The sequence below is a fragment of the Vulpes lagopus genome, chromosome 1 (assembly GCF_018345385.1).
Source record: "Vulpes lagopus strain Blue_001 chromosome 1, ASM1834538v1, whole genome shotgun sequence".
Taxonomy (NCBI): Eukaryota; Metazoa; Chordata; class Mammalia; order Carnivora; family Canidae; genus Vulpes; species Vulpes lagopus.
The window spans coordinates 85,522,620-85,549,708 of record NC_054824.1 but is presented as its reverse complement, the minus strand read 5'-3'; the positions used below and the strand labels follow the sequence as shown (position 1 = coordinate 85,549,708).

The window sequence follows — 27,089 nt, the reverse complement described above, 5'->3', positions numbered from 1 at the left end:
TCATCTCCCATGGCTCAGATTATCTCCAATTCATAAAATGCTTTAACAAAAACTGTTATGAAGTGGGTTCTATTATATATTCACATAACTTCCTTCTCACTTTGGTTTAGCACGGAAATACACAATACATCAATATGTGTTTCATTAAGACAGTTGTTTCGATATAGTAACAAGCTGGGCAAATAGAGGAAGTGTGCTGGGTGTAATTTATTTACATTTTAATAAGACCTCAGATGAATGATACCACACAGGAAGCTCCCAGTGAGGTTAGGGAGAATGGTGGCTGAAAAAATGCCTTGAAGTTTGGAAGCTGTAAGTATTACTTAATCAATAGTATTACTTCTCAATTAGATAGGATAACAGTTCCACAGGGATAGGTATTGTGGTCTGTGACAAACATCATGCAATGCAGGCATTAAAAAATTGAGAGGGATATAAATTTTCCAAAATACGATAACATTTTCAGGTTAACTTAAACATAGATCAAATGATAAAATTTAAAATAGATGTCCCCGTGATAGAAAAATCTCATCAAAGTCCAAAGGATAGGACTCTACTTCCTTAATATACTAAAGATTACTGCTAAAATTCCCATTTAGTAGAGATGCTAACTTCATGTTAGCATTTGGATTTCTCCTACTTTACATGTTAATTCTTTTGTGAATGGTTCTAAAAATCAGGGCAAGTTTTTTAATGAAATAAGAGATTCAGAAAGCAATGCTTTTCCAGTTTACAATTATAGTAGCCTGCACTACTCTTATTTCCAAATGCTGAGCAGGGTCACCTTTGTGTGAGACAAATTATCACTGGTAATATTTCAGAAATTAATGTGCATGACATTTGTCTATCTGGTGTTGTTCCAAAGACACTTTTAAAAATCTTGCAAAATAAATACAATTTTTAAGCAGCAAGTGAAGAAATAATTGTAAAAGGACAATAAGATAGGAAAAGCAAGAAGCCAGGGTGAGGTCAATATACAAAAGGTATGTTGTGAATTCTAATACATTTGCTTAAATATAGAACAAGAATATGACTATATTTATATTAGCTACTATAAAAATAGATATTTCATTAGGATGTGTTGTTTTTTCACTTTTTCCTTGTTTGTACCTTATCTACCAACCAGGAAGTAAGTTCCTGACAGTATGTGATTTACATTTTTCTGTATAATTCATAACAACTAGCATGATGCTAACTAGAAAATTGATTCTTGATCAATATTTGCTGTTTTGATTTGAGTGAAATATAAAGAATCAGGTTAAAAGGGTATAGTTTTAAAATATTCGATATTCATGCATATTATACAAAATAACAAAATAAAGAATTCTGAAAAATAAAATAAATTATAAAACTATAGTATTATAGTATATATAAAACATAATATATCTAATAACCTAGATATATTATGCTAACCTACACTGAAGCAAGAGAATTAATACAAAAAACCCTTCAATTGAAAATAAATCAATGTAAGTGCATACTTAAATCCCACAGATAATGCAGAAGACTCCCAGACAAATGAAAACACAATGTTGGCATCATGAAAGTGATGGGTCACAATATCTCATACCATTTCTGTCATATGGTATAAGAAGTGATAAAATATGATAGTAAATTCCAATTTTCTGATAATATAGAATGTAAAAAAAACTATAATATAGAGATCTATGAATTTTCTGAGACATTATCAAATTTTATAGATGGTCTTTATTAGAATCTGAACACTATTACTTCAGATATAAAAACCTGTAAGTTTGACTGTAAATAATAATTTTATTTTTAGCTATTTTTAAAATCCACATTTTGACATGGTATACAATTAGGTTATAAAAGCCTTCAAAGTGTTCTTCATAAAATACCAAATGTAATGTTTTTCTAGTAATGCAGGGCAATTTAATAATGGGAAATCAATTACTATAAATCCCTTGCTGAATTATCATGTTCTGAATAATCCTATGTTTTTAAAGAAAAGGAATATGCATCTGAATTCCAATGCCCAGCAAACAATTTCTGGCACATAGTAAGTACTGAATAAATGTGTGTTAGAACTGATCTGAATTGAAAAGCACATCACAATAAAGGTCTATGTCCATTAGTTAGATTTTTAAAATATTTATCCCAAAAGGCATGTAATGTACTTCAACACTCATTCTTAATAAACTAAGAAAGTGTTAGAAATAGTATTTTAATCCAATATGACAAAGAATATGTCTTGAATCAACAACAAACATCCATCTTAAAACTATTAAAAAACAATCAAACAAACTAGAGACATTACCACATAATCAAGAAAAAGGATACCTTCTTTCTTCATGGTTACTTAGCTGTTTTGGAAATTCTAGTCAATAGAGTAGGACATTAAACAGAAATATGAAGGAAAAAAAGAAGATAAAGTCATCATTGTTCACAGATAATTCAATGACCTTAAAAACTTAAGAGAATGTAAAAAATTACTAAAATTATTAAGAAAGTTGAATAAAGTAGCTAGATAATAAATATCATACACTGCTATATAATGTATTGGCATGTTGTTAAAAGAATAAATCCTAAGAATTGTCATTACAAAGAAAAAAATTCTTTTTTTGCGTTTTCCTTCCTTTTATTGTATGTATGTGAGAAGACGGATGTCAGTTGAACCTATTGTGGTAATCATTTTAAAATTTATGTAATCAAATCATAATAAAAGTATTACAAAAAAGATATGGCTTTTCTACTGAACAATTAGAAAATGGAATATACACAGTTAAGGACAATAACAAGAACACAGCATGCCTATACTTAAATATAATAAAGAAAAAAATTTAAAAATAAAAAAATATAATAAAGAATTTCAGGACTTTTATGAACAGAAAGACACTATTTAGTTGTAAACATTATAGAAATAGAAACATATAATGGTTCTGCGTGTGAAGACTGAATATCACAAAGATAACTGATACTAATTTATAGGTTTAATAAAATTCCAATAAAAATTACAATGGGACATTTTGGTGACCGAATGAGGTAAACTAATCTTGAAGAATAAGTAGGTGACAACAGTCAAAGTATTTTTGAAAAACAGAAAAAAAAAGAAAAAAGAAGAATAAGGAAGGACTTGACTTAACAGATGTGTAAACTTCCTGTGAAGCTCTAATGGAAACTGTATGAAACCAGTGAAAGAACAGATAATTAAAAAATAGATCCTAATGTTGATAAATATTAGTAAGTAATAAGGATGGCACCAATGAAGAAATGGTGTTGGGACAACTGATTCAGTTTTAGGAACAAAATCAAAATGCTTACCACATACCTTAAGCTAAAATAAATTCTGGAAGGAATAGAGTTAAAAATACAAAATAAAGCCAGGATGATACTAGAAAAATGGTGAATTTTTATCAGATTTCAAGCTGATAAAAAAGAAGATAAAAGCAAAGGCTATAGTCATAGGGAAAAAATACAATAGGATTGAGTATACAAATACTTAACATTTTCAGGGTGCAGTTTGTTGAACATCCTACTCTCACTTTTGGCTCAGGTCGTGAACTTAGGCTCGTGATCTCTGGGTCATGAGATAGAACCCAGTGTCAGGCTCCTCATTCAGTGTGGAGTGTGCTTGGGGCTCCATCTCCCTCTCCTGCTGCCCCTTCTGGCAGTGCGCTAGTATGCTGTCTCTCTCTCTCTCTCTCTCAAATAAATAAATAAGTCTTTTAAAAAAGTACTTGACACTTTCTCACATCAACAACAATGAAAACTATTATAAGGTATATTAAAACTGGGAGAATTGCATTACATTTTTTAATTGCATCACATTTGACAAAAGTAATGATTTAACATTTAAAAAATCTTACTAATCATCAAGACAACATGAGTAAAGAACATAAGCAAACTATTCATAGAAAGAAGAAAAAAATGGGAAATAAGCATATGAAAGACATTCCAGTTCCATATTAATCAAATTGATGCAAAGTAAAACAAAATAAGCCAGGTTTTTGTTGCCTGCTAAATTAGCAAATATTTATAAAATAATACTATTTAAAGTGGGTAAGATTGTACTTAGAAAAGCACTCTCACATACAGTTTGGGAGCTGTTGACAAGAGAACCTTGAGAAGTTTACATCCTCTACTCAGAAATCAACCTTCTAAAAGCTATGCTAAAACATAATTCAGGATGTAGATAAAAGTGCACATATAAGAATGGTCCTCAGTAGAGATACTGGTGGAAAATAACCTATATATCAAATATGGAGATGTTTAATATTTTTTGGTACATAAATAAGGTATAATATTATACAACCATTAAAAATGAGTATTTTATGACTCTGAGAACTAATATTATAATTAATACTAATTGAGAAAAGTAGAATGAAGACTATATGATCCAAATTCTTACTTAAAAATACACACACACACATCCACTTAGAAATGTACAAAAAAATTGGAAGGAAGCTGAGTAAAATCTTAGAATTATTCATACCTGATTTAAATTTATGCGCTATATATTTTTTCTATTTCCATAATTATATGCGATGAGCATACTTTACCTTTTAATCTGAAAGAAAAAAAAACCTTTATTTTAAACCTAAAATGAATTTATATGTATTCAGTCAGAACCCACTCAGGGGAAAAAATCAAACACCAATAAAAACTACTTTTCCTATACATATGGAATTACTGTGCTCATTCATCTGTGGATCTCCATAATTCTGTGTATAAGGAACCTTTATTGAGATATTTGATTTTCTTATTTTTATTTCCAAAGAACATAATACTTTCCCTGAATTAAAAACCAAAGAAAATAAAGTCACTCTTAAGTACCATATTTGACCTCAGTGTTCTTCCAGTGCTTTGAAGGCTCTTTCTCTGACCACTTCTAGATGAAGTTTTCCTATTTTGTTAATAACTATTTTGGTACCAAGTTCAGTAATATTCAGTCTGAGAATGTTTATTTAGCCCATTTAGCCAACATCAAGGAGTCACCTTCAACCAACTGTGACCAACACAGTGAACAGTGCATTTGATTTTCACATCTCCTTTGCCTGGAACACCAACCATGCTGAATATTCGGAGAGTAACAATGGATGGGAGTTGGATTTTTCATCAGTGCTTAAAAAATAGCTGCCAAAGTCAAGACATGCAGTAACCTTCTAAGTAAGTTTGCTGGCTCCATATTGTGTTTGAAGGCACACCCCCTCCAAACGTCTGCACTCACCATCTGCTACTCAACTGCAGAATAATGCACTCAAGTCTGGTGTTGCTTGGCATAGGCAAGGATAGTCAATGTCCAACTCCATTCAGACATGTGCACCATATCAGGAACCTTATGACACAGTCCTCAACATCAATGCAGCACTTTCAAGCCCCACTGCACATCAATCAAGTATGTATGACAGTCAAGCTGATAGACAAAATCTAAGCCAACCCTAAACACCTACTGTGCATGGATCTCTCCAGTTTGCCTGCAGCTCACCTTCTATTAAGATGATAGCTCTGGCCTAGTCTTCCATGCCAAAACAAGTCCATGGAGTCACTCTGGCAAGAAGAAGGGTCTATATCAATGTCAACAAACAAGTTCCTTGCTGCCGACCCTACCATCTGTCCTCCTGCTTCCCACCTACCTTACTTTATGTGGACCTTGATGAATGGGATTCTAATAGTCCAAGATTCTAGTTTAGCCAGACTTTGCAGATGGGGTCAACATGACTGCCCTCTGGCCAAACACCCAGGGTGACATAACTGAAAGTTACCTGGAGAGTGCCTTTTTGCACATTTGATATTAGAAATAAAGCAAATAAAGATGTTCCTCCCAGTTTTTGAGTTTGGGGTTTGTGAAAAGAATGATATGATCAGTGCTTAAAATGAAGATGATTTCCCTTTAAATTTTTTGGAAATATTAAAAATGCGAAACGATAAATTCCATTTCAACACTATGGATAAGAGAAGTAAGACAAATAAAAATAAAACTAAGGTTGTTTTAAAGTATTTATAAAGTAGGTTTGAGAAAATTACTTGAAAAAATCTCAGGAATATGTAGAAATAAGACTTTATAATGTAATATTAATAGAGAAATAGAACATTTCAATAGGCATTAGATGCAACAATATTAGAGAATAGTGTACATGCTAAATGGAGAATAATAGCTTTCAGATCTATTCTTTAGAAGTTGTATTGCACTTACAGTCTTCATGGTTGAACAGTAGAATTTGACATAATTCTAAATATGAGTAGTTTCTGGAGAAATCAATTTCTTATCTTAAAAAAGACATTATAGGAAATGCAATAAATCAATATTGCCTTAAAATTGTAAATAAATTATTTTTGGAAACACGTTCACAAACCTTTTCAATTAGGTCATTAAAAATGCACTTTAGACTGAGCCTAATGACATATAAAACCTACAGAAAATCTCAGGAAATACCACTGTTTCCAACCCAATTCAATTTAATATAATAATGTAATGATGCATCTTTATCTTTCATTCAAGGGAAACTAAATGTATTTCTAGAATGGTCTCTGGACTCACCCAAAAAACAAAACTCTACGCTAAATTCAAATACAGCATCACCTAGGCAATTTAAATAAATAATAATTATAAGGAGAATCTTTACCAAATAAGATAATGAATGTGAAAATATGTCACATATCATAAAGTATCATACATAGAATTATTCACAGCATCTATTTCAGTGCTTTGTACATAGTAAACACTAAATGTTTGTAGAATTGATTAGAATTTAATTGAAAAGAGAGGTATAATGAGACTTCTATAAGTAGAATTCAGATCCTTTCAAGATCATGGGAAAAAGTTTAATCAAATTATATTAGTAGGTACATCAGTTGTCTTTGATGTTATGAATCAAGATGAGCTTCTATTGCATCCAAAGAAAATTTTTGTAGAGATCTCTTTGGAGAAATCACAGTAGAATAAAAAGCATGATTATTTTTAATTTCTAAATATATCCAAATTTTTAGCATTCTTTGGTCAAGTAAGATAATGCTATAGAAATTCTACATAAAACCCGAATTTACAATGTCCTGGCCTAATCATCTGGATAATCTCTTTGAATTTTCCTAAAATATGCTCCCATCCCATTTTCTATGGGAATTCTCCCACTGATTAACACAGAGAATGAGAATTTGGCCTGTGCTCTATAGACACCATTGAAATGTGGCCACCTGAGGCATGTAGGGAGGGCATCCAGCTGGCACGCCACATGTTGCCCTGGAGTAGAGTACAATGAGAGGGATATTTTGGCTAAGACTACCTGGACAATCTCTACAAAGGCCCTGATTATGAAAGGGACTTTAGTATCATCATTGTCTCTTGAGTGTAATATGAGCCAAGGGAACTTCTGTTTCTAAGTTTATATATTTTACCAAGAAAAGCACTTATAAGAAAAATCAAAGGAAGCTGAGCCATTGACACCAGCATCTGAGCATTATTCATATCACTGGGGGAAACTTTTTGAGAACCCCAGACACTTTAAAATTGATGCTAAAGCACATTACAGACTTGACCATAAACTGCAATGTACTAAACTCTGTAAGTCGAAGGATACAAAAACACAGAATGAAGATTTGTCTATAGTATGGTTGTTAGATTACATATTCTAAAAATCAGTTCATAGACTACTCATTTAAGAAATAGTTGTTGATTTTATTTTTACTTTATGCAACTTGTAGGAAAGAAAAGCCATGCATTTGAACTGCAATGGCAATGAAATAATTTTGTCAATTTTGAATCCCTTTTTTCAAAACACCATACGTGATTAGAACACATAATAATGCACTACTATTTTTTTTGCCAATTTTTGTTTTAAACCAAAGTTGTTTTTGTATTACATAAGCACAAAATCAGAATTTCAAAACCAGCAAACATATTTAGGGGCGAATTTTAAATTAAACCCACTTGATTCTTTGTTAGATCAACTTTGAGCGCCAGCAACATTTTTGTAAAATTCCACTGGGGTAAATAGGGTAGCTAGGAAACGCTCCTCATAGTGAGAAGAAGCATATGCATTATTTTTCAAGTTTTGTTTAGAGTTTTTATCCTCCTACTGAATGGTTCTAGTGATATTTACAATACAATATGAGTATAAATCTTAAGGAATTTATGATGTCACCAAATGCTGAGAAACAATTACAGCTGGGATTTACATTTGTGTTTATGTATTATTTTGCCTATACATTCCAAAAACCAATGAAGAAAAACTTTGATACAAAACATATCCTGGAACTGAAAGACAGATTCCATCTATCATTATAACCAGTTGATAGTATTTCTAAGACAGAGTTTGACAGTAAGTGAAACAAACAAACATAATGGTTTAAATATGCCACTTCAGCCACTAGAGCTGTCAGTCAAGAGGCTTTTTTTTGTATCATTAATTCAATGCCACACAAATAGGAATTCTTACTTTTCAATAAATTTTGGTGACAAGTTGTCTACACAAAGGAAACCAACACCTATAGGGAAACTTTTAATTTGTCATCATGTATGTCTATTTGAACTTACTTAAAATATTATAATTATGGGCTTAATTTACATCCATTTTTTTCCCTACAAGCTCAAGAAAATCACAATGATCACAGTGTTCCTAAGACTAATGAGTACCAATTTATGACAGAGAAAATAGAAGCTCAGAGAGATAAAGAGTATTGGAAAGGATCATACTGCAAGTCCAGCACTATATTCAGTGCAATCAGTTGGAATTTTAATAAAACCATAAAAATCACCATTTTATATTTTTTCATTAACTTATCATTTTGCTTAGTTCAAAATATTGGACAGGAAAGTTTTATTGCTGACTTAGGTAACTGAAAATTTTTATTAATTTAATTAGTTTTTGCAATTCGTGACCAATAAGGTTTGGCTTACATCTTGTCTTTTTCTTCACGAATTTAAAGGCTTCACAAATCTTAATACCCTGATGGCTACTTAAGTCTTATGAGGCTAGGAAATACTGAAATTGAACTTGGCCCCTCTTCATCTTTATTGACAGATAGCCACAGTGCCAAAAGCTAGCACTGCTGGTTGTCCATCATCATATCTAAATATTGATTTTACTAAAACTTGTGTTTTGAGACTTTCTTCATTTTAGAATTACAGGTAAAGTCACTTCCCTTTGATATAAACTGCATGCAATAAAGAAGGAGGCAGACCTACACAATAAATATGTAGGGAATGGTTTTCCACCTCTGCATGCTACAGGAAAATCCCACTGAGTTAAGTAGGGTTCTACCAAGACCACTTAAACATATTAGCCTATTATGCTCCACGTTTCTTTATTGTTCTCAAAAAGCTAATGAAATGTTCCAGTGTAATGTTTATGCTGGAGCACTTTTAAAGGCATTTTAGAAGTGATATTTCTCTCGTAACTCCAGAAGGGGCTTCCACTTCCTAGAAGTATTTAGTAGACCATGCAGAGACCATGTAGTCTCATTACCCAGACTGTTTAGTTGCATGGCTGGAAAAGAATTCTTAAAGATAATCACTTAAGAGTTTCAGGATGGGCTTTAACATCACTGCAAAGTGCAAGAATTACAAAACTGGCAAGCATACATGGCATACTGTCCTACTGAATAGGTAGGTTTAAAATACTATTGTATTGTCTATTCACAGGTAACACTGATTTATGATTTATGTTGTCAATCTGCTGGTTCAGAGTATCAATGTAAAATTCAGCAATCAATTGAACAGATTTAATTCTTTCTGGAAAAATATGAGACTATAATCTTCTACCACTAACAAGTCAGTATGTGGAATGAAATGCCAGAAGTTATCTTTGCGGTTAGGGTGTCAGTTTCTTCTTCAGTAAGATGAAGGAATTAGACTGGTTGGTCTCTACAATCTCTCCCCATTCTAATATATGCTGATTTTATGATTCCAAATACCAATACTGAGCGTTGAGAAATAGCAAAGTAGGCAAAGAGCAAGGAACAAAACATCATTAAATTATTAACTTTACAGCAAAACTGAAGTCATGTAATTGTGCCTTGAGTTGCCACACAGTCACCTCACCTACTAAACATTATCAATAATATAAATGAAATATTGAATACTAAAGTCAGGTGTGGTAAGATTAAGGTTAAAGCCAAGACTAAAATATAATAATAAACTGAGAAATGAAAAAATTATAAACTTCTAACAAGATAATATGTGATTTGCCTTGACAAAGGGCAATTTCCTAAACAATCCTTCTCAATTAAAAATAATAATTTGGAGAGATCTTGGAATTTTTGTTTTTATTTTAAGGAAATTGGACTATAATCCTAAAAACTATTTAATAGAGTTCATAGCTCTGAGTTCTACTGGATAGTCTAAGAATATAGTATTATATCCTTTTAAAAAATATTAGATATTAACAGCTAATACAGATACTGCACTTAATTAATGTCAGCTATGTTTCACATGCTTTATTTACATTCACCCATGCAATCCTTCCATCAACACTAGGGAGTAAGCACTATTAGAACACAAAATCATTGAGGTGGTTATCAGTAATGCTAGATGATCAAACCGAATTATGGGACCCCCATTTTTTTTAATTAACTTTTATTGGTGTTTAATTTACCAACATACAGAAAAACACCCAGTGCTCATCCCGTCAAGTGTCCACCTCAGTGCCCGTCACCCATTCCCCTCCAACACCCGCCCTCCTCCCCTTCCACCACCCCTAGTTCGTTTCCCCGAGTTAGGAGTCTTTATGTTCTGTCTCCCTTCCTGATATTTCCCAACATTTCTTTTCCCTTCCTTTATATTCCCTTTCACTATTATTCATATTCCCCAAATGAATGAGAACATACACTGTTTGTCCTTCTCCGATTGACTTATTTCACTCAGCATAATACCCTCCAGTTCCATCCACGTTGAAGCAAATGGTGGGTATTTGTCGTTTCTAATTGCTGAGTAATATTCCATTGTATACATAAACCACATCTTCTTTATCCATCCATCTTTCGATGGACACCGAGGTTCCTTCCACAGTTTGGCTATTGTGGCCATTGCTGATAGAAACATTGGGGTGCAGGTGTCCCGACGTTTCATTGCATCTGAATCTTTGGGGTAAATCCTGGGACCCCCATTTTTTCCAGTATGCAAAGTTAACACAGCATGGCACCGTGTTCAAGAATAATATCAAATGATTATGTTTCTGTATTCTTCCTAATGGTCAGCAAAAGAGCAACTTATTCTTCCATGAAAGTGGAGACAGAGAAGAGATGAAATTAAAAGGCACACACACACTTTTTTTTCTCACTAAAAGTGTGAAGACACATCCATAAATTATTAGAGGTATAAAACCAATAACCAATGAAAATGAAATGGTTTGAAATTCTATTGTAAGCTCTTTAATAAGTGGATTCTTACAGCATAATGAACACTAGAATGGGTACAAGGGACCTATATTTTAGTCCTTAGCTGACACTATCAAATTATATAATTTCGGGCACATTACTTAACATTTAAGTGCATCTATTTGTTTTTGCTTGCATTTTCCCCCCTTCTAATATGGGGAGATTCTGATCTCAAAGTTTCTTTCCAAAATAGCATTCTATAGCATGCTATCTACAAAGTCAAGTAGTGATTTGCTTTGTTTCATTTATTACATAAGAGTTATTAATGTAAATGAGTGGTATTATATTCACAGCTTTAACTAATTTACAGCAAAGATTGGGCCTGCTTTGTAATCATCTCTCTAACTACTGCTCTGATATAATAAGGTGCTATCTTGAACATTGTGGGATATGTCATTTTCATTCCTGCTCAAGATTTAAGCAAAAATATCTTGGCAATAATCAGATAATATAAAAACTCAGAAGTGCATGAATACTTGGACTTAATCTTTTTGACCTCTTTTATAATTTTTGACTTCTACTTACTATCTTGGCCTGCTCCCCTTGACCTCTAATATTGCCAAGTACTAAAGAAGTTCCTGGATATAGTGTACCCAAACCAAGCGTCACAAGCATAAGACAGGTGGAGGCAGGGGCAGGAGTATTAACATCCAGTAACATTTTTAAAGCTCCCCACTATTTATTTAGTTATATTTGTTTCAGAAACTATTTTAACACATGACTATAGGAGAAGTCATGTGCAGCAGGCTAGTATTATAAGTATAATTTAAAAAAATCATGGGAACATGGAATATTTGGGTCTGGGGTCTAAGCAGTTCTACCACTAGAAACACTTGACAAGAATACCACTTTCTTTGTAATCTGGAAATTATTTGATGTTGTTTGAAGGTAAAATCAGATAGTAGAATTCCAGTTTCTATATTGTGGGCGATCGAAGGTCATTTGAAAGGAGAGTGGAGGTCAAGGAACAAACCCCTTAGGTCTACTCCAGAAATTTCACTAGAGGGTGCTCGTGGGCTTTTATGAGTTGTCAGTTCTCCAATAAGAAAACCAAGAATTGCTTAGGAAATGCTCTGCCTTAGTGTAAGTTGGACTCCATCATGGAACCCGTATCCAATACTTCAATATAGATGTAAGGATGTCTCAAGCAAACCTCAATCCTGGTTCTTATTTTCCTTTGAAATTGACATGTTTCTACTGGTATTAAACTTGTGGACTCAAAATACAAGACCCACAAGAGATCTTAGAGGTCTTCAAAAGTCTGCATTCTAATTAGGTAACTGCAGAAACTTCCCGAGATATCAAAAGGAGCTTAAATGGGGTTAACTGATGAAGCTATTCTTGCAAATGTATTTTTACAAACACAATTTTGATCTTGTAATTGGTTCATAATTTATATATCTACTGAAAAGGTTTTCATTTTACTATAGGACCTGTAGATGGAATCTTACTGTCAAAAGGAATCAATCTGAGGCAATTATTTATATATTTATTATTTGTATTAATAACAACATCCAATACTGAGCATTGAATAAGTACTTGATAAATGTCTGTATCTTTGACTGCATATAGAAATTTCTATAGTATATTCATGATAAGATGTCATATAATTAAATTTTAATCTCTACTTCATATGTTAGAGATTTTTCTATATTGGTTTCACCTTTCTTGAATTTATATTAAATGACTTATTCTAATTATTCCTGATGTTAGCTTCTTTCTTTATGCTTCCTGTTTTAGCTACACTCTTATGAGAAAAATGGAACATGGAAATTGTTTTCTGTGATTAACTTTTAATGTTTATTTTTTATTTATTAGGAAGATTAAGCAGGGTTTTTTTTGTTTACACATTAAAAAGTTGGCAATGGCATGTAACCATACATAGCAATTTTCTTTTTTTTTTTTTAAAGATGATTGTATTTATTTATTCATGACACACACACACACACACACACACACACACACACACACACACACAGAGGCAGAGACACAGGCAGAGGGAGAAGCAGGCCCCATGCAGGGAGCCTGATGTGGGACTCGATCAGGTCTCCAGGATCATGCCCTGGGCTGAAGGCGGCGCTAAACCGCTGAGCCACCCAGGCTGCCCCACAGCAATGTTCTTATTAAGAATCAAAAGTCTAAGTAAAATTCTTCTTCACTTTCAGAATGTAAATCGTTCTGAACTACTGATGGTCATTGGTCATTATGTGTGACATCATGGTGACCTCTCATCACACATGCTTGTAATTTTGATGGCTTTAGCATCTTTAGAGTTGACAGGATCATTCTGAAGATGATTACAGAATACTAAGGCTTTGTCTGCATTTTCAATCTGGTTAAATTTGAAGTTTCATTATTCCTTAATTGAATTAAGCTTAACAGTTTCTCTCAAAAATTGGCTTGAAGTTTCTGACAAATAAGAAATTCAGGGCTGAATAGTAGCCCTTTATAGTGCATGAATCTGTATAGAAATGTGTTTTAAATTCTCATTTGATAAAAGATAAGTCTGTGCCATTTGTGAATTCTGGCTCCTTTCAACATCCTGCATGGATTGCAACCAGCATGAAAAGTTGGGAAAATTCTAAGTGGATTCTGAACTTTTAAGGGGCTCTCTTTGAGAAGCACCAGATAGTTTAAGCTTGCACATCTGATGCATGTTATTCCTCCATTCAACTTGCAGAGGATAGAGTCACCAGCATATATTGAAAGTATGCTTCATCTAAGTTGGTTATAAATAAGTTTAAAGCACTCTATAAAGAATTGGCAAAATTCCATGAATACTGTGAAAATAAAGGGAATCAATGAAAAGATATAATTATTTTTAGCCCTAGATATAATTAATTTGTGAGTGAGGTCATTTTTTCTCAAATACATTCAAGTTTCTTTAAACACAGGTCAATGTTTGCTGGCTGATGGGAGAAAAGACTTATTTGGTTTGAGTTTGCCCACGTTCATATTCATTTCTATATCACAGCAAAATAAAATGTCTTATAAATCTTCACATCTGCAAGAGGGTTCAAGCTGAGGCAGAGTGACAAGTATTGCTGATTGGCAATAAGAAAACCTCTTAACTATTCATAAGTGTTCTTTCTATGATTTCCTTTTCTAGTCTTTCTATTGGAAAGAAATGAAATAGTTCCACCTCATTTTATGGATCAGATGCACTAAAATGTTTAGTTAGATGTTACACAGCAGATCTAAGTCTAACCTGATCATTTTACAACGAAAATACTAAGACACAGGAAAAATAATAGCATCCTATCCCATGCCATGCAGTTAGTACATGACAGGTCTTACTCAAAGTTCCTAACCCGGTGTTCTTTCTATTGCACAATTTTCCAATGATGGTTGGTTTACCTCAAAGTTTCTAAGTATCATATCCCAGTTTCATGTTGACTTCCACTGAAATTTTGGAGAAAGAAAGATATGGGGAAAATAACTTTTAAGTATACAACTCTTCAATTTAGGCAACATCTCTATATGCAACAGTCTAGTGGTCAGCGGACCTATATGAGCTCGCATGCTCATTAAAAATGCATACATCATAAAGTACAATTAATGTTCTTTCTGAATACAGCACCCTCGTATATTTTAGCAGTTACTCCGTCCATGTTATCCTGAATCCTGGAGGCACCCGTATTTCCCTGAAAGTCAGCCCAGCATGAAAATCCTGTTACCTTGTGGGAAGAAGAGTGCAGGTGTTACTTTTTGCTTTAAGAAGACTCAATAATCCAAATTCTGAACTTACCAAACAGATAAATTAAGGGGTGATTATTCACATTATAAAAGCATTCACCACAGGATGCTTTTAAATCATAAGCTGCTGTACTGCATTCGAAATAAGTTGTATTACAAAGCTTCCTTTATAAGCACTTTTCACATTCCAGAGTCCAAGGTCTCAAAAGCGGTGAAAGATTGGTGGGCATAAAGTCCTACCACTTATTACCTACTAGGCCAAGCTTCCTTTTCCATATGAAAGAGTAATTAGCACTGTAGTTCATTTTTGAAAAATTTAATGAATCTCTCACTCTGAGCACTTATTATGTGCCTGGCACAGTGCTAAGAATTTTACGTAATGATCTGATTTACTCCTCCACACCACAAGTCTAGGAGATTAATACAATTATACCAATTATAGATGAGGAAATTGGGATTCAGAAAAGTTAGATTCAGAGTACTTAGTTAAGTAATTTGACTAAGTTTATGCACCTATTAAAATGTTGCTGCCAGAATTCAATGCCAGATCTGTCTAGAGCTCTGGTCTTTACATTCCTTACCACATTGTTTCAGATGAAATTTAATGTCACCCCTTAACTCTCACCTAACAAAACATAGCTGTACTCTGACGTACTATCCCAGGGCAGCAAACCTGTCTACAGCAACAGGAACCAGACATGCAGTCTGTATACACAGACAGGGAACCCCCTACTAAGGCTGCTTATTCTGATTACTGCACTGTTTTATTGAGCCAGAACCTATCTCCTTATAATTACCACCCATTGGTCCTAGCTTTGCTCTGTTGTCACTGAAAAAGATTAGAATCCCATTTTCCCATAGCTATCACATTCCTCCCATGGTTTCTTCCTTTCTAGGTAAAATTCCCCAGTTCTTTGAACCTTTTATTTTATATATTGGGTATGTCTGCTGTTCACATAAATTCTATTGTTTCTTGAAACTGGTTTTTCTGGAGCATTGAGACTTATGCATGCCATTTCTAAGCAGGCATGTGACTAATAAATGCCTGGGAGGCTGCATAGCAGAGTGGTTAAGAGCAGAAGCTCTAGAACCCAGATTGCCTAGGTTCCAATCCACGCTCTACTACTTAATGGGTCTGTTTCCTTGGTGAATTTACTCAGTGTCTTGTGCTTTAGTTTCCTTCTTCAGTTATGAAATGAAAATAGCAATAGTACCCACTTTATAAGGCTCTTCTGAAGATTTAAGAGAGAGACTGTAAGCAAACCAGTTAGGGTCCTTCTTAGTAAGTTGTAAGTTCTGTAAATGTCTGCCATTATTATTCATGGTATGAGAGTGGGTGAACACTTAGCTGCCTAGGAAAAATATATGGCCAATATCATTTGATGATACTGACTTTAGAGTCCAGATATAAAAAAGTCAAGCTCTATTAGAATATGCACTTGACTAGAGACCAGAGATCTGTTTCTAGTTCTACTCTCCCATACACTCCGACTTAACGATCGTGGACTAGTCACTTTACAAACCTCGTCCATTACACAGAGGGATAAGACTATCCTACCTCTAAAAGGATATGATTTTTTTTCCTAGGATTTTGCGATTCTATGATTCTATTCTCCTAGGCCCTGCTTAAATTTTATTACTAATTATGCTTGAAGACTACCATTAAAATACTAACTTTTTATCTGAACATTTATATTAATCTGTTGAGATTTCAAGCAGCTTAACTGCATTATTTCCATGAAAGAGAATAAGCCTCTTAGATTCTATAGACAGGTCTCCTGGAAAATGAAAGATGTTATAATTGCATAGAGAGGGATTTAATGTTATTTCTGAGGTCATAACCCAAAATCTTCTTCTGCCAGGTCCAGGGAATCCTGCCCTCTCTCTGCCCAACCTGCCCCCGTCCATTCTCAGTCATGTTGCTGAACCTCAGAGCAGAGATAAACACAGTGCCAGGTTTGGATGATATGCCAAACTGACACACAGTTATCAGTGTTCTTTCCCACAAAAGTGCATCCAGGTTGGACAAATTCTTCCTTCCCCCAAATCACTTCATATATATATGTATATATATAATGTTCAGCTAATTTTGTTATGATTTTGTTATGGTTAAATGTACCAGCGCTACTCACATACTTTACCTCTAATGCAGGCATGGGGACAGGTGCCAATATCAAATCAATTGTCTTCAAAAGAGTATGGCAACCTATGCCAACCTAGTCTAAATTCCACAAGGCGGCAAAGGGCAACAACCCCAGATTCACAAATGACAAGATCTTTGACATTTTGTAACTAAGCATAAAGCATATTTCTATCAATAAAGATGAGTATCATTGTATTCCTAGAAGTTATGAAATACCATCTTTTCTATTTCTAAAATTCTCTGTGTTCAAAGTTAACAATTAAGTGTTCTTAATTATATGGACAGTGATGATGTTTCAAATCTTAAATACTAAATCTGTGCATTAAACTACTCTCCCCCACTTAGGTCTGACCATCCTTGTTCCTACATAAAACAGATGAATATTTTAGGCCAATGCTCTGTTTTGATTGGTTTTCTGTTTGTTTTTCTTGCTTGTGTGTGTGTGTGTGTGTGTGTGTATGTGTGTGTGTGTGTTCTGTTTTGATAACTGACTTACAGCATCTGAGCAGGTAGAAAGGTGACAACTTATTTCAGGATATCTACAATTTCATAACACTAATATGGCCTTTAAGTAATTCCTTAAATAATGTTCAAGTCTCATTCTATCTGTAGCCCTTGCATTGTGAAGAGAAGCTTGAAGCTGAACTTTATATTCTGGAAGATAGAAATCTTAGAAAAATCAAAGAAAGGAAATTAGAGATTTTGGAATTTCCGGTTTTATTTTTTCTATACATAAGAAAATAGTCTGACATACATTCATTCACTGAAAAATCATTACAATGTTACTCAGTTTATCTAATACTAATTTTGCTACACCAGCTTTGTTTTGGTTAATGTTTGCAGAATAACTAGTGGTGTTTTAGTAAAACGCTCAGCAGAAATGGAGTCATTTTTACATATACTACATTACATATGTACAAAGCCGTCCTTTAAAATGCAACACTGTTGCCTTTAGAAGTAAATTTATATAATATTCTTTAAAAGATTAAATCAGCATTTTCATGCTTTCAAGCACTTTAAGCTTCCCTTAGAACTTTATTATTTCAATGAATGGTTAGAGACCCTTATAAATAGGTATTGTTAACCCCATTTTACAGATTAAGAAAATAATAAGACACAGAAGGTTAAAATGAGTTGCATAAAGGCAACAACTGGCAAGTAGAATTATGCCAGACTTTCCACTTAGATCATTGGAATCTCAGGGCTCTTCCTATTATTCCCAAAGCAGCCTTGTTAATGTATATTTTAGACTGCACTGACATACTAAGGATAAAGGAAACCCATTATCTCTGTATAACTATTTTTCCCTGAAAATACAGGAAGGTATTAAAAACACTATCCCATCAGAGTTTGGTAACACCTACTAAACATTTTAAATCTCAGCTACATTGTAAAGTATTTTAAATCCTGAAGAGTTAAGGGATAACAGCACCACATTTGCATCCCTTCAAATTTGTAACTCTTGGAAATCTAAAATAAATTCTAACTCCTGACTTATAACCCCTCAAGGAGGAAACTTATAACAAAACCAGAGACAAGGCCTTCGTTAAGGGTGCCTATGACGCCATGGATATACAAATCTGCCCCATTTTACAGTACACAAAGAAGACTGGAATTCAGCTGTTATCAGAGATAATAATAAACTTCTGCTGGTGAGTCAGTCTCTTTGCCTCAGATTTACATTCCCACTGTCAGCAAGAGTTTTTCAGTTAAACATTTTTTAAGAGTAAAAATTCAATAAACAATGTTTATATTACCCAAAAGAATGTATTTTCATTGCTTTGGTGCTAAAATATCTGATTCTTTTCAACTGTGGTCTCATCTTTCTCTGTTTCGTCTATCTCTTAGCTCCTTTGGTCCAACCCTTGCCCCCTCCATACTTGTTGTCTTCCTGAAGCTTAGGGAAGAGGGCTGCACACTGCCTAGATGCCTGGACCCTCACGTTTCTGGGATTAAACCCAGACCCATCCATGGCATGGGTCTCGTTCTTTGTCTGAAGCCAGTGTCTGATTGAGTCAGATATGGAGTTATTATCAAATTGAACAGCAAGCCCAGATTTCTTATTGTTTATATAAAAATGCATGATATTTGTATATTTGTATAAAAAATGTCTAACAAACTCTCTCAAAGGAAATAGTCATATTATAGTTTCACCTTATTTTTTCATTCTACTCTTAAAGCCACAGTGAGATGAAAATTATTGTGGTCACTCCAAAATGTTCTTTCCATTCCCAGTTAATGGTTTTGACAAAGCTAAGCAGTGATTTCTAGCTTGTATTTAAGGATACTAGTTACCAATTACCTATAGATGTTTATTTGGACCAGTGGGGGAGGGGAGGTTATCCTTGGAGTGATAACTAAAGCTTGCCAGTTCCTTGGCATTATGTTGTAGGTGTCAGGAGGGTTTTTGTAAAGCTAATTTTCTCCCAATACCATTTTATTCCCCCAGGGAGTGAGCAAGATGGAAGAGCTCCTTTTCCTCAAAATAAGGCTTATAGCATTGACCAGGGCATTTAAATGTATCTTTACAATTCCCTACTTGGTCTCCCAGGAACAGCTTTTATAGATTTAGATTTTTTTGTCATAAAGTATTCTATTTATTTCTCAGCAGCTGGTGTCAAAAAAGTTGTTGTTGTGTTTTTTTAATATTCCTTTTAAATAAATAAAATCTGTTTTCATATTGTGTAAAATTAGTTTTGCCTGCTGTGAGTTTGTGGCATTATGAAGTGATCATTTCTTCCCATGAATTATTTAAAGTGAGGATATCAAAATCTGACGGAACAATACAATGTACTATACAATACAATTTAATTTTATAATATACCAGTTCATACTAGTATCTCACAATGCACAGTAGTTATAATACATTGGCTCAAAATTAGCAGATCAAGACTATGCCCCTCAGTTTCATATTTTAGTATCTGAGAGTCAATTCTAAATTTTCCAGTATGCTAGAAAATCACTCCATATTTGGCAGCACATAGATACTAAAGACATTTTTGCTACTACTCATGCAAGGCACTGATGTTCAAATAACCTGGATGATATTAAGCTCTTTTTTTTTTAATTCTGTAAGACACTGAGTTTGACAGTTGTTCACTTTCTCATTACTGTTGGCATTGTTAGCATTTCTTCTGGAGTTTTCAGATCACTGTCTTATGGGACAAAAGTACGATATAACTGTAGTTTTTCTTACTATAGAATTTGTAGGGGAAGAGAAAAATGATCCATCCAAATTCCCCACTGCACTTATGGGAGTTTTGGCAAAGCTGTGACAAACATTTTTAAGGTGAGTGGGGTGGCATGAAGAAATCACTAATAAAGAGGGAAAGGCATGATTAGAGGCTATAATGAAGTCTGGATCAAGGAGACAGCATCGACTTGTATTTGATATTTATATTATGTGATATTTATGTAAGGTGGCATTTATGTTATGACAAATTATAGCCAAAATACTACAGTGATTTTTTCTTCAGTGGATTTTGTAGCACTCTATAAGAGAAATTACTGCTGATTAACTCAGTATATTGAAAGGATGGAGTCAATGTATGTTATGGAAGCATTCAAATAGCCTATGACAGAATTCAACCACAAAGAGTAAAAAAGAAAAACAAAACTTATGAGGAAAAAAGAGACTATGAGATGTTAGAGGTGGCTTTCCAGAGTAAGAAACTGGCTTAAAGCACAGAATATAAATTAACAGGCACTTCTCTTATTGGTTCCACATTAACACATCCAAAACAAAACTTCTAATTTCATAGCACCCATGTGCTACCTCCAACTCCACTCAAACTGCACTTCCTCAGTGAAAGGTGCCACCATCCACCTAGTTGATGAGGCCAGATATTAGAAGCCCTTGAATTCATTTTGCCTGACCCAACTTATCTAATCTACTAATAATCACCATTAACTCAACCCCAAAACTACATTCTAAACCCAACCATTTGTTACCATATCTGTTATCACCAACCTAAATCATGAATAGCTCTTACTTGATCTCCTAATTGATTTCTCTGCTTACATTCTTGTCTCTTAAAATCCATTTTCTAAACAAAAGCCAGAGTGGGCTTAAAATACAAAACAGATCATATAACTCCCTTACACAAAATCCACACTGTATATACATTGCAATAAGAATAAAATTCAAGTTTAGAATCATGGTCAGTAAGTCCTTCTATTGTCGGTTCCGACACACCTCTCTGATGTCATCTCCTACCACTCTTCCCTTACCTACTGTTCTTCTGCCTCAGTCGCCCACTCTGTCCCTCACACAAGTCAAGCCTATTCCTACTATCACTCTAGCTATCTTCTCTGCTTGGACTGTCCCGCCCCTATATCTTCACCTGACTGATACCTTCTCAGGTATCTCAGGTATCTCAGGTGACTGATACCTTCAGTTAAAACATTATCTTCACAGAGAGGTCTTTCTTTCCCTGATCAGGATATGCACAGCATCCCCAATTCACTCTACCCCATTTTCCTCTTAGAATAACTACTATCATCCTCACTCATATATATATATATGCGTGTGTGTGTGTATAGTCTCTAATATATTCTAAGTTCCATGAGAGTAAGGTTCTTAGCCATATTGCTATATTAGTTATCTATTATGGTGTAAGAACTTATCATAAAACTTTGTAGCTTAAAAAACAAACATTTATTATCTCATAGTTTCTGGAGGGGCTGGAATCTGAGTGCAGCCTGGGTAAGTCTGGATCAAAGCTTCTGGGTCAAAGTCCTTCAGGAAGTTGTGATCAAACTCAGGTAGCTCAATGGTTTCATCTGAACTAGAATGGAGGATCCAATTCCAAATTCATTCACTTGATTGTTGGCAGGCCTTGATCCCTTGCCAATTGGGTTTATCCACAGAGCTGCCTCATGATAAGGCATTTGGCTTTTCCTGGAGAAAATAACCCAAGAGAGAGTGAAAGAAGTACCCAAGATGAAAGCCACAGTCTTTTTAAAACCTAATCTTGGAAGTGACAGCCTACCCCTTTTGCCCTTTTTAGAAGCAAGTCACTAGATCTAGTCAATAATGAAGCATAGAGAATTACACAGGAGGTGGGACACAGGATATAGAGAACATTGGGGGGTCATCTTAGAAGCTACTTATCACAACTGCTTACGACTATACTCTTAGTGTGCAGAACAGTTCATGGAATTTAGTGAACAAATGAATAATAAATGAACTTCCCATGGATTAGTCCTTGAACCTATCCTGATTCAACATTGTGCCAATGATCAAGAAGAGAAAGTAATGGATAAAAGCTCACTCAAAGTAGTGACATTTAAACCATTCAAACCAAAGAGGTAGGAAGATTAGGTTGTATGAATAACAAAAAACTAGCAGCAATATAGCCTCAGTTTCTTCATCAGTAATATACAGAAAGTAGTTGTACCATGTTGTTGGAGCTTTAATGAGGTAGCTCATATGGAATGTTTAATATAGGGCCTCACAAATCAAAGACATTGGATAAGCATTGGCTATTATTATTTTTGTTGTTGGTGGTGGTGGTTTGTTCTTAGTGAGCATAAATGCAAGTCAAACATTTTGGGAGAAAATAATACAAGTTATATTTTTAAAATGATGGTATTTCAGACATCAGGTACAATTCAAAATAGAATCTATGAATCACTTTGAACTACTTACTAATGATACTGGTTTAATACGAACCTGGGGCCAAAAAGCCTAATAAAATGTTGGGACTTACCGAGAGTGCTGAAAAGAAAGCTTTTTCAATTTTTATGTAAAATTAAGACATCTCTGAATGTGTGTAATGATACATTTCCAGTCTGTACAATCCATGAAAGCTTAAAGGGAAATGGACGTGTTGCAGCTTTGGAATTGGAATATTCATAGTATGACTTGGGGTTAAACTTTCTGAAAAGTTAAAGGAAGGGCAGTGAACCCTGATCTATTACAAAATTGAGTTATGAAAGTTATGAAGAGAGTAAGCACAGAACTATTTATGAAATCCTAGAAGAACTATTTATGAAATCCTAGAATATTAACACTAGAGGACAAACTTCAAGTTCAGGGGATCACAAATAGAGTCATAGATGAAATGCTGTTCCATATTTTAAAGAATGTCTAACCTGAAAGGTAGCAAAGATTAAGTAAGTAGTTGGAGAAATTCACAGAGGATATACCAAAATAGATGATGATAGTATATAGATTTGAGGTTGGCATCAAAGAGGGAAACTAGATGTCTTTCGATCTGTTTATTGAGGTCTCTATTTGCAACCACATAAGCAAGATGGGTCACAGCTTCAGTGAAGTGCTCCCAAAAGCATGAATAGCATCCTATAAGATGTTATCATTCTTGTCCTATTAGTGAGAGAGTAACACTGACCATTCTACTGCTGGCCTGATGGAAAATCAGTATAACTTGCCATTTGTAAATACCTGTGAAGTTTAACTTTCTGCATTTTGACTAGTAAATATTCCAAGGGTATAGCTATTGTTGGGAGAGCAAAATAGTTCCTACAACGATATCCAGTATATTAGGTTGTATGATGGCTACTTAAAAGTAATGTCTATATCCTAATCTCCCAAACTTGTGAATGTGGTCTTATTTGAATAAAAAAAAAAAAAAAAAAGGAGGTCTTTGCAGATCTAACTAGGTTAAGGATCTTGAAATGAGATCAATCTGGATTATCCAGATAAAAGACAAAGGAAGAGAAGACACAGGCACAGAGGAGAAGGCCATGTGTAGATGGAGGCAGAGATTGTAGTTATGAGCCACAAGCCAACGAATAGCTGCAGCCACCAGAAGCTGGAAGAGCAAAGAAGGATACTCCCCTAGAGTTTTCAGAGGGGTTGCAGCCCTGGTGATTTGTTTATTTCAGATTTCTGATTTCTGTCTCCTGGAACCATGAGAATATTTCTGTTGTTCTAAGCCATCAGGTTTACAGCAATTTGTTACAGCAATGCTTGGAAATTAATATACCCATAACAAGTCATTGTTTCACAGAGAGGTAATGAAATGGAGTAGAAAAAACATTTAAGCAAGACAGATTCAGATTTAAGTCTGGGCTTTCTCTACATGAGTTGTGTGATATTAAAAGCAAGTTACTTTTTATCTTTGAACTTCAGGATCCTCATTAGTAAAATGGTGGCAAATTCTCATTGTAGGATCACTGTTGGATATAGAGATATGTAAAGTGCCTGACTTGCTGGAAGTATTCCGACAGCAGAATATTATTCTGCTCAATATTCAATACTCAATTAACCTGTTAATAACAAATTCAAAAGTGTGTCACATATCTATAAAAGTTAAAAACTGTTGTTTTCCTTGAGAATCAACATTTTAGCAAGGTATTAATTAGAGCATAAGGGATTGATTAATGTGGAAACTGGTTGTGCAATACCAAATGTCTTGACGAACCTTTACTGCAAACTGAATATGCCATTTTAAGCAACCTCCTCGGTTGTCAGTGGAACCATATCCTGTCAGGTTCCTCACTGTCTCATCTTTAATATCCTCCCCAGTTTCTTACAGACAAACAACAGAAAGCAAAGCCAGAGTATTACTGAAAAATGTTTCCATCTAGCTGGGGCTTAAGACAGCCAGATATAGAGGCAAAGATGGTGATAATAGAATTTTCCTAAATGTTAGTCTAAGGAAATTGACAACAGCATAATAATCTCTTGGACAAAGCTGTCAAATTCATACCAATCATGGACACCTTCAGTTATCCCTAACATTAAGGCAGACAAAAATAAATAAATAAAAGGAGCTTTGACAATAATTTTCATGGAGAAAAAAAAACATAGGAATCATGCAGTTTGGGTATTTCATGTTCTAGAACAACCCTTAATACCACAAAATTGAGACTCTAGTGAGATCCATTCAAAATACATATAAAGTGAAACAAATTTTCAAGAATTTTTTTCTTTTACTTTTCTAGAGACAAACTGGGCAAATATTACAAAAAATAAAAAATTAAAGTGAAAAATGTATTAAATTAGCCATAACATTATTTGTGTCTATTGAATTTACTTATTTATATATTCATGTACTCATTCATTCACTCAACAAATATTTATTAAATGCCTAATTATTTTTTTTTATAGATGAGTTTCTTTTTTTTTTTTTTAAACATTTTTTTTAACTTTTTATTTATTTATGATAGGCACACAGTGAGAGACGGAGAGAGGCAGAGACACAGGCAGAGGGAGAAGCAGGCTCCATGCACCGGGAGCCCGACGTGGGATTCGATCCCGGATCTCCAGGATCGCGCCCTGGGCCAAAGGCAGGCGCCAAACCGCTGCGCCACCCAGGGATCCCTAAATGCCTAATTAATATGAGGCATTGTGTTAGGCACTATAGACACAACTTTGAAGGACAGTTCTATTCTGTATCTTAAAGGTATCTAGGCAAAATAATCAACAAAAATAAAGCATTCATTATAGAAGTACAATGTAAGGCAATTCTAATTAGTCAAGGCATTAGGGAAAGCATCCCAGAAAAAGTGAGTTTTAAGTTGAGATTTGCTAAGTTATCTCAGGGTATCTGAGCAGAATTGGGAAGAAGAAAGGAATAGAAGGTACTTCAAACAAGGCAGATGATATAGGCAAAGACCAGAAATAAGAATGCATTGAAGATACCAGAACAAGTTCAGTATGATTGGAGCATAGAAGGCTGGAAAAAAGTGATCTGAGTCAGGCTAGAACCAGAAACAGGAACTAGAACAGGAACCAGTCTATAAGATTAATATTAAGGAAATCAGGATAATGTTGCAATAATTTCAGAGAGAAAAATGATATTGTAGATCAGCATGGTAGCTTTGGTATGGAGAAGAGGGAATAGATTTAAAGAACACTTAGGAGGAAGCATTTAGTAGGGTTCAGAGAGAAGTCTGAGCTGGAGAGAAAAATTTGGTAGCCGTCTGTATAAAGAGGCTAATCAAAGCCATGGAAGTAAATGAGACTAACCTGGGGGACCATCTAGAGAAGACAAGAGAGCCTAAGAGAGAGCCGTGAGAACATCAATTTTTAATACTGCAGTAGTTAAGGAAGATTGCCTTTATGGGATTTGTCACCCTTCATAACAAACCCTAATTTTGATAAGAGCAATTCAACACTTGCTGTTATATTCATTCTCATTTTTGGCTCTCAAATAAGATTGTGGAAGAAGCAGGGCAGTCAGCATAACTCTTTACATACCAGAATCTAGGTTCCAAGAGGTTAGAGGTCATCATATACCAACGTTAAGACTGGAAGTTGGGGTTCTTCTTTTCAGCTTCGTTTTCTTTCCACGAGACTATTCTACTCTTAAGTATCAGTTCCTTACGGCTTCTTCCTTAGTGTCAATGCGGGCAATAGCATAGGTGTTGATTCTGAAGGCATTAAGCTTTATTAGCACATATCGTATCAAGAACCTCTCCATTTGGAACTGCTTTTAGGGCAAAGGGCTAATCCAAGGCAGACTATGAAGTGGGAAAACTGTTTTTTAGCACTTTGAACTTCCAACCTTCTCCATCTCTATCTTCTCTTCTCTAAGGACATTTGTTCATTCATGCAACAATTAGCTAGGAAGCCAGATACTTTGGGGATATAGGAGTTAACAAGTCACACCCAGTCTCTCCTGAAGTTTTGAGTTTTGAAAGTTCTTTGTATTTTCTGGATACAAATCCCTCATCAGATATATTCTTTGCAAATGTGACCTTATAGTCTGTGGCTTGCCTTTTCATTCTCTCAATAACATTTTCAGAGTAAAAGTTTTTAATTTTCATAAAGTCCAATTTATTCTTTTATGGATCATGAGTAAATGGGTCATGCACTTATCAACTCCTAAGATACTTAATCTTTTTCACTGGTGGATACCAAGTATCTAGAATGGTACCTGAATACACAGTAGGTATTCAATAAACATCTGATGAATAAATAAAAATTTCAAGGAGTTAAATGCAATTG

At 34.4% G+C, this 27,089-nt stretch overlaps 1 protein-coding gene across 25 annotated transcripts in view; it reads right to left on the bottom strand.

The window, feature by feature from the left end:
- The window catches only part of ZBTB20 (zinc finger and BTB domain containing 20), a 770,327-nt gene that overhangs the window by 488,914 nt on the left and 254,324 nt on the right, over nucleotides 1–27,089 (bottom strand). Inside the window, exon 5 of one of the 25 annotated variants that reach the window (XM_041722422.1) lies at nucleotides 5,447–5,508. The exons of 23 other annotated variants lie outside the window; for them this stretch is intronic. The gene's annotated coding sequence lies outside the window, so the exon portion shown is untranslated. Of the gene's footprint in view, nucleotides 1–5,446; nucleotides 5,509–13,490; nucleotides 22,071–27,089 lie in introns of those variants that run through there. One more of the 25 variants, XR_005985678.1, reaches the window with a different exon arrangement.